General features: G+C 37.8%; 1 protein-coding gene across 1 annotated transcript in view; it reads right to left on the bottom strand.

Moving 5' to 3' along the window:
- LOC130843078 (antigen WC1.1-like) overlaps window positions 1-17,680 on the bottom strand; it is a 62,771-nt gene that overhangs the window by 25,131 nt on the left and 19,960 nt on the right. The gene's annotated exons all lie outside the window — the stretch shown is intronic.

Below are 17,680 nucleotides of genomic sequence, written 5' to 3'. Positions count from 1 at the left end.
TCCTTGCTCTATTCTCCAGATGACACACTGCCTTGGTATTTAATATTAGGCTTTTGTCCTTATATTAGTTCTTAGTACAGTTGTCTAATTACATTCTGAGAATCTCCATTCTCTCTGGTGGTACTCTGGCTCTTTTCTATATTTGATCCTAGCTTACAAAAATCTCCCCGGATTAATGTTTGTATGTGTAAGGTGTTATTTGTTTGTTTGTTTGCTTTTGCTTTTGTCTCTGATTTGTTCTGTTTCAGTTGTCAAATTCTGCTGGGTTTCTCTTTGAATATCTGATAGCACACTGGGGTTCTGTCATGTCTTTCTAGAGCCTTATGTCCTAATGGATTCAGTAATTGTGTGTCTTATACATGTATGTGTTTCCTAGACTTAATATTTGTTTAATCCAATACTTGGACATTAGTCTGAGGCTTGGACAGTCTTCTATAAACACCTCTATCGCCAGGACAAGCAACCCCAAAAGTTTGGACAACCATGAGGAAACAAAGAAACCCCATGCAGGCAAAGGAGCAGGAAAAAAACCCACAAGACCAAATAAATGAGGAGGAAATAGGAAAAATGCCTGAAAAAGAATTTAGAGTAATGATAGTAAAAATGATAAAAAATCTCGATAACAAAATAGAGAAAGTACAAGAAACAGGTCATAAGAACTCAGAAAATCAAACAGCAATGGATAACAAAATAACTGAAATTAAAAATACTCTAGATACTATAACCAGCAGAATGACTGAGGCAGAAGGACAAATAAGTGAGTTGTAAGAGAGAAAGGGGGAAATAAGTGCCACAGAGCAGGAAAAAGAAAAAAGAATCGAAATAATAGAAGACAGTATCAGAGACCTAGTGATAACATTAAGTGTACCAACATTACAATTATAGGCATCCCAGAAGAAGAAGAAAACAAGAAAGGGTCTGAGAAAATCTTTGAAGAGGTTCTAGTGGAAAACTTCCCCAACATGGGAAAGGAAATAATTCACCAAGTCCAAGAAGCACAGAGAGTCCCATACAGAATAAACCCAAGGAGAAATACACCAAGACACATATTAATCAAACTAACGACAATTAAACACAAAGAAAAAATATTAAAAGCAGCAAGAGAAAAGCAACAAACAACATATAAGGGAAAACCCATCAGGATAACAGCTGACCTTTCCACAGAAACTCTGAAGGCCAGAAGGGAATGGCAGGATATACTGAAAGTCCTGAAAGAGAGAAACCTACAGCCAAGAATACTCTACCCAGCAAGAATCTCATTCAGATTTGAGGGAGAAATCAAAAGCTTTCCAGACAAGCAAAAGTTAAGAGAATTCAGCACCACCAAACCAGCCTTACAACAAGTGCTAAAGGAACTTCTCTAAGTAGGAAACACAGGAGAAGGAAAACACCTACAAATACAAACCCAAAACAATTCAGAAAATGGTAATTGGAACACACATGTCAATAATCACCTTAAATGTAACTGGATTAAATGCTCCAACCAAAAGACACAGACTGGCTGAATGGATACAGAAACAAGACCCTTGTATATGCTGCCTACAAGAAACCCACTTCAGACCAAGGGATACATACAGACTGAAAGTCAAGGGATAGGAAAAGATATTCCATGCAAATGGAAGTCAAAAGAAAGCTGGAGTAGCAATACTCATATCAGACAAATTAGACTTGAAAGTAAAGACTATTACAAGAGACAAGGAAGGGCACTACATAATGATCAAGGGATCCATCCAAGAAGAACATATCACAATGGTAAATATCTATGCCCCCAATATAGGAGCACCTCAATACATAAGGCAAATGCTAACAGCTATAAAAGGGGACATCGATAGGAACACAATCATAGTGGGAGACTTGAACACCCCACTTACATCAATGGACAGATCATCCAAACAGAAAATAAATAAAGACACATAAGCTTTAAATGACACATTAGACCATCTCGACTTCATTGATATTTATAGGACATTCCATCCAACAATGACACACTACACTTTCTTCTCAAGTGCACACGGAACATTTTCCAGGATAGATCACATCTTGGGTCACAAATCAAACCTCAGCAAATTCAAGAAAATTGGAATCATATCAAGCATCTTCTCAGACCACAACACCATGAGATTAGATATCAATTACAGGGAAAAAAATGCAAAAAATACAAACACATGGAGGCTAAACAATTCACTCTTAAACAACCAAGGAATCACTAAAGAAATCAAAGAAGAAATCAAAAAATATCTAGAAACAAATGACAATGAGAACACAACAACCCAAAACCTATGGGACGCAGCAAAAGCAGTTCTAAGAGGGAAGTTTATAGCAATACAGTCCTACCTTAAGAAACAAGAAAATTATCGAATAAGCAACCTAACCTTACACCTAAAACAACTAGAGAAAGAAGAACAAAGAAATCCCAAAGTGAGCAGAAGGAAAGAAATCATAAAGATGAGAGCAGAAATAAATGAAAAAGAAAGGAAAGAAACCATAGCAAAAATAAATAAAACTAAAAGCTGGTTCTTTGAGAAGATTAACAAAATTGATAAACCATTAGCCAGACTCATCAAGAAAAAAAGGCAGAAGATGCAAATCCACAGAATTAGAAATGAAAAAGGAGAAGTCACAACGGACACCTCAGACATACAAAACATCATGAGAAACTACTACAAGCAACTATATGCCAATCAATTGGATAACCTGGAAGAAATGGATAAATTCTTAGAAAAATACAATCTTCGAAGACTGAACCAGGAAGAAATAGAAACCATGAACAGACCAATCACAAGTATGGAAATTGAGGCAGTGATTAAAAATCTCCCAACACACAAAAGCCCAGGACCAGATGGGAAAAAAGATGGCGGCGAAGTAGAGAGACGTGGAGCGCATCCCTCTCCACAGATGCATTGGGAATGCACGGAAGGACGCAGTCATTCCCATAGAGAACCAGCTGAACACCAGCAGACGGCCTCGGACACCAGAAAGGGCTGCGGGGAGCCCGACATAGCCGGTAGGGAGGCATCTACGAGGCCTCAAAGAGGGTGAAGCGGCGGAGCTGTGGCAGACGGGAGGGAGTGAGAAACATACGGAGGGTCCGCAGCGCAGCTCAGCGTTCCCGGACCGAGACATCGATCCGCGGCTGAACGGAGGGTCCAGGAGCGGGAGCGTGGGAACCAGAGAGCTGGTTCAGGGGGAGAAACATTGTTGCCGGTAGGGTGACGGACCGAGAGGACAGGAGGGAGGAGGTCCGCGGAGAGGAGTGCCGGTCCCTGAGAGCTGCCCGGCCATGATGGCGGCTGGAGGCTGCAGGCTCCCGGGCGAGGGGGAGGAGCCGCGCGCGTAGCCTCTCCCTCTCTTTCGGTGCCTCTGCAACAGGCAGGGGAGAGACGCCCTGCGGGCCACCTAAAGAGCTCAGGGATAACAAGCGCCCTCAGGCACTCGGGCGGGGCTAGATTAAAACTCCTTGCAACGCCAGCAGCAGGGAGGCTGCCGAGAGAAAAAAAAAAAAAAACAGCATCAAAAAGAAAAAACCCTGAGAGAGGCCCAACTCTAAGACTTTCGGTGTACGCCTGAGCCACCAGCGTCCCTCTGCAACAGGCACCTCCAAGCCTGACTGAAACATCAGTGCGCCACTGCTCACTCACTCCCAGGAGAAGGAGCCACTATTGTACCCTCTCCCTCCCCACACACCGAGGCTTACAGACGAACAATAAAGGAAACCCAAGGCAAGGAGAAGGACACTTACAAATGAGACGCTAAGGAAACAGAAATAGTAGTATCAATACCTATTGAACTGGTCCATTCCGGGATCAGTACTGGATTTTTTTTTTGTTTTGTTTTGTTTTATTTTTTTTTATTTTTTTTATTTTTATTTTCTTTTGATTTACTAAATACGATCTTAGCCCTAAGGGATCTACAAGTTTTACAACATAATTTTTTAAGGATATTTTTTATTCTTTTTTTTTTTTTTTTTGCCTTTTTATATACTTCTATATCTAGCTAAGTTTTTGGTAGTACGGACAAAATATCTTTCATACTTTCCTTTCATCCCTTTCTTTTATACACTTCTATTCCTTTCTTTTTCTTTGCATATTTCCAACCACATTACACTCTTCTGTTCCCCTTTCTTCCAGCCATTTTAAGTGTATTTTATATTAACATACTTATAAGCAACACTATTGGTCTCATCAGACTCCTTGCTCTATTCTCCAGATGATGCACTGCCTTGGTATTAATATTAGGTTTTTGTCTTTATCTTAGTTCTTAGTACAGTTGTCTAATTACATTCTGAGAATCTCCATTCTCTCTGGTGGTACTCCAGCTCATTTCTATATTTGATCCTAGCTTACAAAATCTCCCTGGATTGATGTTTGTATGTGTAGGGTGTTATTTGTTGTTTGTTTGCTTTTGCTTTTGTCTCTGATTTGTTCAGTTTCAGTTGTCAATTTCTGCAGGGTTTCTCTTTGAATATCTGATAGCACACTGGGGTTCTGTCAGGTCTTTCTAGAGCCTTATGTACTAACGGATTCAGTAATTGTGTGTCTTATACATGTATGTGTTTCCTAGACTGAATATTCGTTTAATCCAATACTTGGACATTAGTCTGAGGCTTGGACAGTCTTCTATAAACACCTCTATCACCAGGACAAGCAACCCCAAAAGCTTGGACAACCATGAGGAAACAAAGAAACCCCATGCAGGCAAAGGAGCAGGAAAAAAACCCACAAGACCAAATAAATGAGGAGGAAATAGGAAAAATGCCTGAAAAAGAATTTAGAGTAATGATAGTAAAAATGATAAAAAATCTCGATAACAAAATAGAGAAAGTACAAGAAACAGTTCATAAGAACTCAGAAAAACAAACAGCAATGGATAACAAAATAACTGAAATTAAAAATACTCTAGATGCTATAACCAGCAGAATGACTGAGGCAGAAGAACGAATAAGTGAGTTGGAAGATAGAATGGGAGAAATAAATGCCACAGAGCAGGAAAAAGAAAAAAAAAATAAAAAGACTAGAAGACAGCTTCAGAGACCTCAGTGATAACCTTAAACGTACCAACATTCGAATTATAGGCATCCCAGAAGAAGAAGAAAACAAGAAAGGGTCTGAGAAAATCTTTGAAGAGGTTCTAGTGGAAAACTTCCCCAACATGGGAAAGGAAATAATTCACCAAGTCCAAGAAGCACAGAGAGTCCCATACAGAATAAACCCAAGGAGAAATACACCAAGACACATATTAATCAAACTAATGACAATTAAACACAAAGAAAAAATATTAAAAGCAGCAAGAGAAAAGCAACAAACAACATATAAGGGAAAACCCATCAGGATAACAGCTGACCTTTCCACAGAAACTCTGCAGGCCAGAAGGGAATGGCAGGATATACTGAAAGTCCTGAAAGAGAGAAACCTACAGCCAAGAATACTCTACCCAGCAAGAATCTCATTCAGATTTGAGGGAGAAATCAAAAGCTTTCCAGACAAGCAAAAGTTAAGAGAATTCAGCACCACCAAACCAGCCTTACAACAAGTGCTAAAGGAACTTCTCTAAGTAGGAAACACAAGGAAAGGAAAACACCTACAAATACAAACTCAAAACAATTCAGAAAATGGTAATTGGAACACACATGTCAATAATCACTTTAAATGTAACTGGATTAAATGCTCCAACCAAAAGACACAGACTGGCTGAATGGATACAGAAACAAGACCCTTGTATATGCTGCCTACAAGAAACCCACTTCAGACCAAGGGATACATATAGACTGAAAGTGAAGGGTTGGAAAAAGATATTCCATGCAAATGGAAGTCAAAAGAAAGCTGGAGTAGCAATACTCATATCAGACAAATTAGACTTGAAAGTAAAGACTATTACAAGAGACAAGGAAGGGCACTACATAATGATCAAGGGATCCATCCAAGAAGAACATATCACAATGGTAAATATCTATGCCCCCAATATAGGAGCACCTCAATACATAAGGCAAATGCTAACAGCTATAAAAGGGGACATCGACAGTAACACAATAATAGTGGGAGACTTGAACACCCCACTTACATCAATGGACAGATCATCCAAACAGAAAATAAATAAAGACACACAAGCTTTAAATGACACATTAGACCAGCTCGACTTCATTGATATTTATAGGACATTCCATCCAAAAACGACAGACTACACTTTCTTCTCAAGTGCACACGGAACATTTTCCAGGATAGATCACATTTTGGGTCACAAATCAAACCTCAGCAAATTCAAGAAAATTGAAATCATATCAAGCATCTTCTCAGACCACAACGCCATGAGACTAGATATCAATTACAGGAAAAAAACTGCAAAAAATACAAACACATGGAGGCTAAACAATTCACTCTTAAACAACCAAGGAATCACTACAGAAATCAAAGAGGAAATCAAAAAATATCTAGAAACAAATGACAACGAAAACACAACAACCCAAAACCTATGGGACGCAGCAAAAGCAGTTCTAAGAGGGAAGTTTATAGCAATACAGTCCTACATTAAGAAACAAGAAAATGATCGAATAAACAAGCTAACCTTGCACCTAAAACAACTAGAGAAAGAAGAACAAAGAAACCCCAAAGTGAGCAGAAGGAAAGAAATCATAAAGATCAGAGCAGAAATAAATGAAAAAGAAAGGAAAGAAACCATAAGAAAAATAAATAAAACTAAAAGCTGGTTCTTTGAGAAGATTAACAAAATTGATAAACCATTAGCCAGACTCATCAAGAAAAAAAGGCAGAAGATGCAAATCAACAGAATTAGAAATGAAAAAGGAGAAGTCACAACGGACACCTCAGAAATACAAAACATCATGAGAGACTACTACAAGCAACTATATGCCAATCAATTGGATAACCTGGAAGAAATGGATACATTCTTAGAAAGATACAATCTTCGAAGACTGAACCAGGAAGAAATAGAAACCATGAACAGACCAATCACAAGTACAGAAATTGAGGCAGTGATTAAAAATCTCCCAACACACAAAAGCCCAGGACCAGATGGATTTACAGGCGAATTCTATCAAACATTTCGAGAAGAGTTAACACCTATCCTTCTCAAACTCTTCCAAAATATTGCAGAAGGCGGAGCACTCCCAAACTCATTCTACGAGGCTACCATCACCCTGATACCCAAACCAGGCAAAGATGTCACAAAGAAAGAAAACTACAGACCAATATCACTGATGAATATAGATGCAAAAGTCCTCAACAAAATACTAGCTAACAGACTCCAACAGCACATTAAAAAAATCATACACCACGATCAAGTGGGGTTTATCCCTGGGATGCAAGGGTTCTTCAATATACGCAAATCAATCAACGTGATACATCATATCAACAAACTGAAGGATAAAAACCATATGATCATTTCAATAGATGCAGAAAAAGCTTTTGACAAAGTTCAACATCCATTTATGATCAAAGCTCTCCAGAAAATGGGCATAGAAGGAAACTACCTCAACATAATAAAAGCCATATATGAAAAACCAAAAGCCAACATTGTTCTCAATGGAGAAAAACTGGAAGAATTCCCCCTAAAAACAGGAACAAGACAAGGGTGTCCACTCTCACCACTATTGTTCAACATAGTTTTGGAAGTGTTAGCCACAGCAATCAGAGAAGAAAAAGAAATTAAAGGAATCCAAATTGGAAAAGAAGAAGTAAAATTGTCACTCTTTGCAGATGACATGATATTATATATACAAAACCCTAAAGACTCTACCAGAAAACTGCTAGCACTAATTGATGAGTTTAGTAAAGTAGCAGGATACAAAATTAATGCACAGAAATCTCTTGCATTCCTATACACGAACAACGGAAGAGCAGAAAGAGAAATTAAGGAAACTCTCCCATTCACCATTGCAACAAAAAGAATAAAATACCTAGGAATAAACCTGCCTAAGGAGGCAAAAGACCTGTATGCAGAAAACTTTAAGACATTGATGAAAGAAATCAAAGATGACACAAACAGATGGAGGGACATACCATGTTCCTGGATTGGAAGAATCAACATCGTGAAAATGACTGTACTACCCAAAGCAATTTACAGATTCAATGCAATCCCGATCAAATGACCAATGACATTTTTCACAGAACTAGAGCAAGAAATCTTACGATTTGTATGGAAACGCAAAAGACCCCGAATAGCCAAAGCAATCTTGAGAAGGAAAAATGGAGTTGGTGGAATCAGGCTTCCTGACTTCAAACTGTACTACAAGGCCATAGTGATCAAGACAGTATGGTACTGGCACAAAAATAGGAAGGAAGATCAATGGAATAGAATACAGAACTCAGAAGTAAGCCCAAACACATATGGGCACCTTATCTTTGACAAAGGAGGCACGAGTATACAATGGAAAAAAGACAGCCTCTTCAATAAGTGGTGCTGGGAAAATTGGACAGCAACATGTAAAAGAATGAAATTAGAACACTTCCTAACACCATACACAAAAATAAACTCCAAATGGATTAAAGACCTACATGTAAGGCCAGACACTATCAAACTCCTAGAGGAACACATAGGCAGAACACTCTTTGACATACATCAAAGCAACATCCTTTTTGACCCACCTCCTAGAATCATGGAAATAAAATCAAGAATAAACGAATGGGACCTCATGAAACTTAAAAGCTTTTGCACAGCAAAAGAAACCATAAACAAGACTAAAAGGCAACCCTCAGAATGGGAAAAAATAATTGCCTATGAAACAACGGACAAAGGTTTAACCTCCAAAATATACAAGCAGCTCATGCAGCTTCATACCAAAAAAGCAAATAACCCAATCCACAAATGGGCAGAAGACCTAAATAGACATTTCTCCAAAGAAGACATCCAGATGGCCAACAAACACATGAAAAGATGCTCAACATCACTCATCATCAGAGAAATGCAAGTCAAAGCCACAATGAGGTATCACCTCACACCAATCAGAATGGCCATCATCACAAAGTCTGGAAACAACAAATGTTGGAGAGGGTGTGGAGAAAAGGGAACTCTCCTGCACTGTTGGTGGGACTGTAAGTTGGTACAACCACTATGGAAAACAATTTGGAGGTTCCTTAAAAAACTACAAATAGAACTACCATATGATCCAGTCATCCCACTCCTGGGCATATACCCAAAGAAAACCATAATCCCAAAAGAAACTTGTACCATAATGTTTATTGCAGCACTCTTTACAATAGCCAGGACATGGAAGCAACCTAAATGCCCATCAACAAATGAATGGATACAGAAGATGTGGCATATATATACAATGGAATATTACTCAGCTATAAAAAGGGATGAGATGGAGCTATATGTCATGAGGTGGATAGAACTACAATCTGTCATACATAGTGAAGTAAGTCAGAAAGAGAAGGACAAATATTGTATGCTAACTCACATATACAGAATCTAAAAATGGTACTGATGAACTCAGTGACAAGAACAAGGAAGCAGATACAGAGAATGGACTGGAGAACTCGAGGTATGGGAGGGGGCGGGGGGTGAAGGGGAAACTGAGAAGAAGCGAGAGAGTAGCACAGACATATGTATACTACCAACTGTAAAATAGTCAGTGGGAAGTTGTTGTATAACAAAGGGAGCCCAACTCGAGGATGGAAGATGCCTTGGAGGACTGGGGCAGGGAGGATGGGGGGGACTCGAGGAGGGGGCGTCGAGGTAGGGAGGGAATATGGGGATATGTGTATAAAAACAGTTGATTGAACCCGGTGTACCCCCAAAAATAAAAAAATTTAAAAAAAAATAAATAAAAAATAAAATAAAATAAAATAAAATAAAATATATCTTGAATATCCTAAAAAAAAAAAAAAAAAAGCCCAGGACCAGATGGGTTCACGGGTGAATTCTATCAAACATTTCCAGAAGAGCTAACACCTATCCTTCTCAAACTCTTCCAAAATATTGCAGAAGGCGGAACACTCCCAAACTCATTCTACGAGGCTACCATCACCCTGATACCCAAACCAGGCATAGATGTCACAAAAAAAGAAAACTACAGACCAATATCACTGATGAATATAGGTGCAAAAATCCTCAACAAAATACTAGCTAACAGACTCCAACAGCATATTGAAAAAACATACCCCATGATCAAGTGGGGTTTATCCCTGGGATGCAAGGATTCTTCAATATACACAAATCAATCAACGTGATACATCATATCAACAAATTGAAGGATAAAAACCATATGATCATTTCAATAGATGCAGAAAAAGCTTTTGACAAAGTTCAACATCCATTTATGATCAAAGCTCTCCAGAAAATGGGCATAGAAGGAAATTACCTCAACATAATAAAAGCCATATATGAAAAACCAAAAGCCAACATCGTTCTCAATGGGGAAAAACTGGAAGAATTCCCTCTAAGAACAGGAACAAGACAAGGGTGTCCACTCTCACCACTATTGTTCAACATAGTTTTGGAAGTGTTAGCCACAGCAATCAGAGAAGAAAAAGAAATTAAAGGAATCCAAATTGGAAAAGAAGAAGTAAAATTGTCACTCTTTGCAGATGACATGATATTATATATCGAAAACCCTAAAGACTCTACCAGAAAACTGCTAGCACTAATTGATGAGTTTAGTAAAGTAGCAGGACACAAAATTAATGCACAGAAATCTCTTGCATTCCTATACACTAACAACGGAAGAGCAGAAAGAGAAATTAAGGAAACTCTCCCATTCACCATTGCAACAAAAAGAATAAAATACCTAGGAATAAACCTGCCTAAGGAGGCAAAAGATCTGTATGCAGAAAACTTTAAGACATTGATGAAAGAAATTAAAGACGACACAAACAGATGGAGGGACATACCATGTTCCTGGACTGGAAGAATCAACATAGTGAAAATGGTTGTAGTACCCAAAGCAATTTACACATTCAATGCAATCCCGATCAAATGACCAATGACATTTTTCACAGAACTAGAGCAAGAAATCTTACGATTTGTATGGAAACGCAAAAGACCCCGAATAGCCAAAGCAATCCTGAGAAGGAGAAATGGAGTTGGTGGAATCAGGCTTCCTGACTTCAAACTATACTACAAGGCCATAGTGATCAAGACAGTATGGTACTGGCACAAAAATAGAAAGGAAGATCAATGGAACAGAATAGAGAACTCAGAAGTAAGCCTGAACACATATGGGCACCTTATCTTTGACAAAGGAGGCACGAGTATACAATGGAAAAAAGACAGCCTCTTCAATAAGTGGTGCTGGGAAAATTGGACAGCAACATGTAAAAGAATGAAATTAGAACACTTCCTAACACCATACACAAAAATAAACTCCAAATGGATTAAAGACCTACATGTAAGGCCAGACACTATAAAACTCCTAGAAGAAAATATAGGCAAAACACTCTATGACATACATCAAAGCAACATCCTTTTTGACCCACCTCCTAGAATCATGGAAGTAAAATCAAGAATAAACAAATGGGACCTCATGAAACTTAAAAGCTTTTGTACAGAGAAAGAAACCATAAACAAGACTAAAAGGCAACCCTCAGAATGGGAAAAAATAATTGCCTATGAAACAATGGACAAAGGATTAACCTCCAAAATATACAAGCAGCTCATGCAGCTTCATACCAAAAAAGCAAATAACCCAATCCACAAATGGGCAGAAGACCTAAATAGACATTTCTCCACAGAAGACATACAGATGGCCAACAAACATATGAAAAGATGCTCAACATCACTCATCATCAGAGAAATGCAAGTCAAAGCCACAATGAGGTATCACCTCACACCAATCAGAATGGCCATCATCACAAAATCTGGAAACAACAAATGTTGGAGAGGGTGTGGAGAAAAGGGAACTCTCCTGCACTGTTGGTGGGAATGTAAGTTGGTACAGCCACTATGGAAAACAATTTGGAGGTTCCTTAGAAAACTACAAATAGAACTACCATATCACCCAGTAATCCCAATACTGGGCATCTACCCAAAGAAAACCATAATCCCAAAACAAACATGTACCATAATGTTTATTGCAGCACTATTTACAATAGCCAGGACATGGAAGCAACCGAAATGCCCATCAACAAATGAATGGATACAGAAGATGTGGCATATATATACAATGGAATATTACTCAGCTCTAAAAAGGGATGAGATGGAGCTATATGTAATGAGGTGGATAGAACTACAATCTGTCATACATAGTGAAGTAAGTCAGAAAGAGAAGGACAAATATTGTATGCTAACTCACATATACAGAATCTAAAAATGGTACTGACGAACTCAGTGACAAGAACAAGGACGCAGATACAGAGAATTGGACTGGAGAACTCAAGGTATGGGAGGGGGCGGGGGGTGAAGGGGAAGCTGAGACGAAGTGAGAGAGTAGCACAGACATATATATACTACCAACTGTAAAATAGATAGACAGTGGGAAGTTACTGTATAACAAAGGGAGTCCAACTCGAGGATGGATGATGCCTCACAGGACTGGGGCAGGGAAGGTTGCGGGGACTCGAGGCGGGGGGAGTCAAGGAAGGGAGGGAATACGGGGATACATGTATAAAAACAGATGATTGAACTTGGTGTACCCCCCAAAAAAATAAAGAAAATAAAAAATAAAATAAAAAGCATTCTTAACACAACCAAAAAAGAAAAAAAGAAAAGAAAATACTTATATAAAAGACATCTCAGAGAAAACCAAGAAGAAAAAGGAGACATTAGAAACAATTTCCCAGGTTATTCAGCTACTAGAGTTACCTAACAGAGAATTTAAATAGCCATGCTTACAGTGCTCATAGAATTAACTGACAAAATGTGTATCTTGGCAGAGAAATGATAACAAAAAACAAAAATTCCAGATCTGAAAAACTGAATAGCTGAAGTAAAGAACTAAAGAATGAGTGTATCAGCACATTAGCTCAGCATAAGGTAGAAATAGTAGCATGGAAGATCAGAGGACAAACATTCTTCTGTTTAGAACTGCAGGTAAGTGGTAAGTGTCCTGGTTATATTGCTACATAACAAATTTTCCCAAAAAGCTTAGCAGCTGAAATATATAAATATCTATATATCTATCTATCTATATGTATACATATTTGCATATACACATAGGAAAGTATAATAACTTGGGAAAGACTCTACTCGGGAGTTCTATTTTGGTGTCTTTCACGTGGTTGCACTTAGATGTCATCTGGGGCTGAGGTCATCTGAAGGTTTGACTGAACTGTGGTTATGTAAGAAAATTCCTTGAAGTACTTTAGAGGTAAAGGGACATCATGTCTGCAACCTAATTCAGAAAGACTGTATATATTCAGGGAGAAATGGGGCAGGAGGGGGAGAGAGAGTAGAGAGAGACAAAGAGACAGAGAGATAGATAGAGATTGATTAAATCTAAAACTAGCATTGGGGGTATCCAGTTAAAGATTATCTGGGAATTTTTATATTATTCTTGCAACTTTTCTGTAAGTCTCAAATTACATCAAAATAAAAAAAATTAAAAGGTGAAAACAAGTCAGGAAGAATTCATTCCTAGAACACCTTCACTGAAAAAAAACTACTAATAACATCAAAAATATAAAGTGCCTAGGAGAAAACCTGCTAAAAGATTGGCAAAACCTCTGAGAGAAATTCGAGACCTAACTGAATGGAAGGATGTATGGTGTTAATGAATTGGGAGTCTCAAAATTGTCAAAGTCAATCATCCTCAAATTTCTGTGTAGATTAAATCGTCTCAATCAAAATACCCTTACGCTTTATTTTTTGGTGAAAAACACAAGCTGATTCCAAAATGTAAACAAAAATACAAAAGACCAAGAATGACCAAAACAGTTGGCAAGAAAAGCAACACAGTTAGAGGAGTTAATAGAAAGTAACTCCTGTAAATTGAAATTATCCAGACTTATTCTACAGTTACAATAATTAACAAAATGTGGTATTGGTGGGAGGATAAACAAATGATACAATGGAATAGAATAGAGAGTCTTTAAAAAGATTCAGACATACATGCCTTTCTGCTTATGACAAAGGTGGCACTGCAGTGGGGAAAAGAGTCTTTTTAGAAAAAGATTCTGACTCAATTAGATATCCATGTAAAACTTCACCCTTATCTTCCACAGGTATCAATCCCAGAAGGAATGTACAATTATATGCAAGAGAAAAATAAACTTCTATAATATAATCTTGGAGACTATTATTATGATCTTGGAGTAGGCAAAGCTCTTTTTAAAAGGATGTAAGAAGCACTAAATGGTAGTGTATATATGTCTATGCAACTCTCTCACTTCCTCCTAGCTAGCAGGAAGTTGCTGTATAACAAAGGGAGATCAACTTGATGATGGGTGATGCCTTAGAGGGCCAGGACAGGGAGGATGGGAGGGAGTCCTGGGAGGGAGGGGATATGGGGATATATGTATAAATACAGCTGATTCACTTTGGTGTACCTCAAAAGCTGGTACAAGAGTGTAAAGCAATTATATTTCAATAAAGAGCTTAAAAGAAGCACTAAGTGTATAGAAACCGTTGCTAAGTTATATTTCCTTAAAATTAAGAACTTGGCAAAAAGAATAAAATACCTAGGAATAAATCTACCTAAGGAGGCAAATAAAGCTACCTAAGTATGCAGAAAACTATAAGATACTGATGAAAGAAATCAAAGACGATACAAACAGAGGGAGAGATATACCATGTTCGTGGATTGGAAGAATCAGTATTGTGAAAATGACTATCCTACCTAAAGCATCTACAGATTCAATCCCTACCAAGTTACTGATGGCATTTTTCACAGAAATAGAAAAAAAATTATGATTTGTATGGAAACAGAAAAGATCTTGAATAGAAAAAACAATCTTGAGAAACAAAAATGGAGCTGGAGGAATCAGGGTCCCTGATTTCAGACTATACTACAAAGCTACAGTAATCAAGACAGTATGGTACTGGCACAAAAACAGAAATATAAATCAATGGAACAAGATAGAAAGCCCAGAGATAAACCCACGCTCCTATGGTCACCTAATTTATGACATAGGATGCCAGAATATACCATGGAGCAAAGATAACCTCTTCAATAAGTGGTGCTGACAAAACTATATAACTACATGGAAAAACATGAAATTAGAACACTCTCTAACACGATATACAAAAATAAACTCAAAATGGATTAAAGACCTAAATGCAAGGCCAGGCCCTATAAAATTCTTACAGGAAAACATAGGCAGAACACTCTTTAACATAAGTCATAGCAAGATGGTTTTTAACCCACCTCCTAGAGAAATTAGGATAAAAACAAAAATAAATGAATGGGTAAGGATATACGATGGAGAAAAGCCAGCCTCGTCAATAAGTGGTGCTGGCAACACTGGACAGCTACATGGAAAAAAATGAAATTAGAACACTCCTTAACACCATACACAAAAATAAACTCAAAATGGATTAAAGACCTAAATGTAAGGCCAGACACTATAAAACTCCTAGAGGAAAACATAGGAAGAACACTCTTTGACATAAATCACAGCAAGATCTTTTTTGATCCACCCCATAGAGCAATGGAAAGAAAAACAAAAATAAATAATTGGGACCTAATGAAACTTAAAAGCTTCTGCACAGCAAAGGAAACTATAGGCAAGACAAAGGACAACTCTCAGAATGGGAGAATATATTTTCAAATGAATCAACAGACAAAGGATTAATTGCCAAAATATATAAACAGTTCATGCAGCTCAATATCAAAAAAACAAACAAACAACCCAATCAAAAATTGGGCAGAAGACCTAAATAGGCATTCCTCCAAAGAAGACATATGGATGGCCAAGAGGCACATGAAAAGCTGCTCAACATCACTAATTATTAGAGAAATGCAAATCAAAACTACAATGAGGTATCTCCTCACACCGGTTAGAATGGGCATCATCAGAAATCTACAAACACTATATGCTGGAGAGAGTGTGGACAAAACGGAATGCTCTTGCACTGTTGGTGGGAATGTAAATTGATACAGCCACTATGTAGAACAGTATGGAGGTTTCTTGCAAAACTAAAAATAGAGTTACCATATGACCTAGCAATCCCACTCCTGGGCATATACCCAGATAACACCATAATGCAAAAAGACACATGCACTCCAGTGTTCATTGCAGCACTCTTTACAATAGCCAGGACATGGAAGCAACCTAAATGTCCATCAACAGATGTACGGATAAAAAGATGTGGTACATACATACAATGGAATATTACTCAGCTATAAAAAGCAATGAAACTGGGACATTTGTAGAGACATGGATGGACCTAGAGACTGTCATACAGAGTGAAGTGAGTCAGAAAGAGAAAAACAAATATCATGTATTAACACATATGCAGAATCTAGAAAAATGGTGCAAATCAACCGGTTTTCAAGGCAGAAATAGAGATACAGATGTAGAGAAGAAACATATGGACACCAAGTGGGGAAAGCACGGAAGGTTGGGGGCAAATGAATTGGGAGATTGGGATTGCCATATATACATTACTAGTAAGAAAAAAAATCAAATTGTACACTCTAAATATATGCAGTTTATTATCTGTTAACTGTATCTCAATAAAAGTTCTTAAAAAAATAAATAAATGAATGGGACCTAATTAAACTTAAATGCTTTTGCACAGCAAAGGAAGCCATAAACAAGATGAAAAGACAACCTTCAGAATGGGAGAGACTATGTGCAAACAAAGCAACTAACAAAGAATTAATCTCCAAAGTATACAAACAGCTCATGCAGCTCAATATTAAAAAAAAAAAAAAAAAGACCCAATCAAAAAATGGGCAGAAGACCTAAATAGACATTTCTCCAAAGAAGACATACAGGTGACCAACAAACACATGAAAACATGCTCAACATCACTAATTACCAGAGAAACGCAAATCAAAACTACAATGAAGTATCACCTCACACTGGTTAGAAAGGCCAACATCAAAAAAACAAAAACAAAATCACTGGAGAGGGTGTGGGTAAAAGGGAACCCTCAGGCATTGTTGGTGGGAATGTAAACTGATACAGCCACAATGGAAAACAATATGGAGATTCCTTAAAAAACTAAAAAAAGAACAAACATATGATCCAGCAATCCCACTCCTGGGCAAATACCCAAAGAAAACCATAATTCAAAAATATACATGGACCACAATGTTCAATGCAGCACTATTTACAATGGCCAGGACGTGGACGCAACCTAAAAGTCCATTAACTGAAGAATGGGTAAAGAAGATGTGGCACATATATACAATAGAGTATTACTCAGCCATAAAAAGGAATGAAATTGAACTATATGTAATGAGGTGGATAGACCTAGAGACTGTCATACAGAGCGAAGTAAGTCAGAAAGAGAAAAACAAATATCATATATTAAGGCATCTATGTGGAATCTGAAAAAATTGGTATAGACAATATTATTTACAAAGCAGAAATAGAGACATAGATGTAGAGAACAAATATATGGATACCAAGGGGGGACAGGGAGCGGGTGGGATGAATTGGGAGATTGGGATTGACATATATACATTACTGATACTATGTATAAAGAGATAACTAATGAGAACCTGCTGTATAACACAGGGAACAATGCCCTGTGGTGACATAAATGAGAAGGAAAACTGAAAAAGAGGGGAGATGTGTATACGTATCGCTGATTCACTTTGTTTTACAGTATAAACTAACAC

The sequence above is a fragment of the Hippopotamus amphibius genome, unplaced genomic scaffold, assembly GCF_030028045.1.
Source record: "Hippopotamus amphibius kiboko isolate mHipAmp2 unplaced genomic scaffold, mHipAmp2.hap2 H_2, whole genome shotgun sequence".
In the NCBI taxonomy this organism is placed as follows: domain Eukaryota; kingdom Metazoa; phylum Chordata; class Mammalia; order Artiodactyla; family Hippopotamidae; genus Hippopotamus; species Hippopotamus amphibius.
This window is presented reverse-complemented; position numbering and strand designations above follow the sequence as displayed.